Source organism: Alligator sinensis, unplaced genomic scaffold (assembly GCF_000455745.1).
Source record: "Alligator sinensis unplaced genomic scaffold, ASM45574v1 scaffold352_1, whole genome shotgun sequence".
Lineage (NCBI taxonomy): Eukaryota > Metazoa > Chordata > Crocodylia > Alligatoridae > Alligator > Alligator sinensis.
In genome coordinates this window covers 1,593,479-1,595,836 of record NW_005842223.1, presented here as the reverse complement: position 1 = coordinate 1,595,836, position 2,358 = coordinate 1,593,479, and positions in this window count along the sequence as shown.

Sequence of the window (2,358 nt, the reverse complement as noted above, 5' to 3'; positions counted from 1 at the left end):
TTTCCCTGATGTGCAGCTGCAGGTCCTACAGAGCCAAGAGAAAGAGCTTTTTTGTGAGCGTTTGCAACATTTCTGAGATAAGATACTCTGTACCAGGGGCCTGTGTACTGCCTGGCCTCAGATCAGGGTTTGTGCATGTATGGGTCAGCCAGCCCTGGTCCAGGTGGCTGCTGGCTAAGCCCCCATCCCTGTTTACTCAGCAGAGGCTGGCAGGCCTCTGGGTGCTGGCTGTAGGCAGCCTGCCTCCCCTGTCCCATACCCAGGCTAGGACAGGCCTGGTTCCTGGTAGCACCTGCTGCCAAGGCTCCAGAGTTACTCCCCCATCCTTCTCCACCTGCAGGCCAGCCTGTCTCTTGTGCTGCTGACAACCCTATGTTGCCTGGGATTGTGGGCGGGCAAGGGGCTCCTGGTCAACAGGGATGCACAGCTGCTGGCACCCCTGCCCTCCCCCAAGGGGGCCTCTCCAGAGAGGTGCCCAAGGGCCAGCCCCTTCCGATGGGCTGAAGGGCCCTCCCCTGTTGACGCAACACCATGGGTGCCAGGCCACAATGGAGGCTTGGGCAGGCCACTCATGCTTGAGTAGAAGGCATGCCTGTGGCCAGGGCCCTGGGGCATGACGATGTCATCCAGCTGCCACATAAAGGGTGTGGACTTCTGGCAGTCCCTGACCTGGAGTTGTGATCAGTGATGTTGACCCTCTGTGCCCGCAAGACCTTGACCTTTATGCGGCACTGACACATTGACCGGTTGTGCCTGCACCCCTGCATGTAGCCTGACAGGACCTCATAAATGCTGGCATTGGAGTGCCTGCTCCACGCAAACTGGCTGAGGACCTTGGCCTCTCCCCACAGTGTGACAAGATCCGTGGTCTCCTCCTGGGACCAGCTGTTGCCAGTGTGTGGCATCGGGAAGGTTGCTTCAATAGCTCACAGGGCCTCCACATGGCAGTCCCAGTGCTGGCAGGCCTGGGCATGCAGTACCCAGCACAGGGGCACAGCATGGGACAGGCAGGCGCATGGCAAGGGTGTGCCAGGTACCATCAGTGAGGTCTGGGCAGGCTGCTGCAAACGGCCTTGGGCCAGCTGGAGCAGGATTTGGTGGCCAGAGGCTGGCTGCAGGTGGCCCAGGGTGCTGCAAGGCCTGGCAGGTGTCTGCGTCACCCAGCGCAGCATGAAAGTGCAGGTCTGGCAGCCATGCAGCACCACTGTGCCAGGGAGCAGTGCCAGGTTGCAGGCAGGCTGCTGTGGCTGGCCTGGGGCCTCTGCAGGGACATACAGTGGCCAGAGGCTGACTGCACGTATTCCAGGGCCCCAGTGCCCCTGTAGGCTTTTAAGGGCATCCAGCTGCCACATAAAGGACTGGTGCAGATGAAGAACCACTGTAGCTCTGGGGCTGGAGAAGCTCCCAGCCTCAGAGCTCTGGAGCTAAGCTACAGGTGGCTTCCCTTGTGGTAAGGCTGACCAGGAGCAAATTTTCTCCAGTCAGCATCTACAGGTGCACAGTAACTAATTGCAAGTAAATCTGCATGCGTAGACGGTGATGCTTACTGCTCAGTAGTTTGCTCCAATTGTGAGTAAAGCATCTCGTGTAGATACATCCACTGTGGCTCTGGTTAGTAAACCCTGTAATCCAGCTGTGGAATAATTGTGGTAAAAGAAGACTGAGAGAGGTAGCTAGCCATGCTAGTCTGAAGTCAGGTAGAAGGCAGGGTAGATATACATCGTATAGACTAACTAAACAAGACAAACAGAGAGTATAAGCTTACATGAACTCAAGCTCACTTCATGAGCCAATGTCTGATGGGATAGCACTTGGTCTTTTTTTTCTTGACACAAGATTGGAGCCCTGGAGCTCAAAATACCTTTGTTATTTTCCATATCCAAAGATAACCAGTGTAAAGCAAATAGATTTGTAAGTTCTTCCTGATTTTTTTCATTGGTCTGGGAATGTCTCTTGAGAGACATAAAAGGAAAACAAAGAAACTAAAGCTGAAGAAATCAGGAATACTTCTCAGGGCCATTTGGTTTGTTCCCCTGCTTTTAACTGTCACTAATCATTATAAATTATTTCCCCAGAGGGTGAGATTTGTTGTGCAGCTGCTCTCTGCTGATGGATCTTCTGAGATGGTGTTACTGTAACCCTCTTTTCAGGTGAATTCATGGCAGAATCACTGTGATAGCCTATTTGATTTCTTTTATAATCAGGCCAAGTAGCCATGCATGAATAAGAACGCATCTTTTTGCAAGCAGCCCTTCTCAATTTAAACTATTTCAGTGATGGAAAATCCACCATTCCTGATAAGTTGTTCCACAAGTTATCTCCCTCGCTCTCACTATAGTTGTGGGAGCAGATATACTT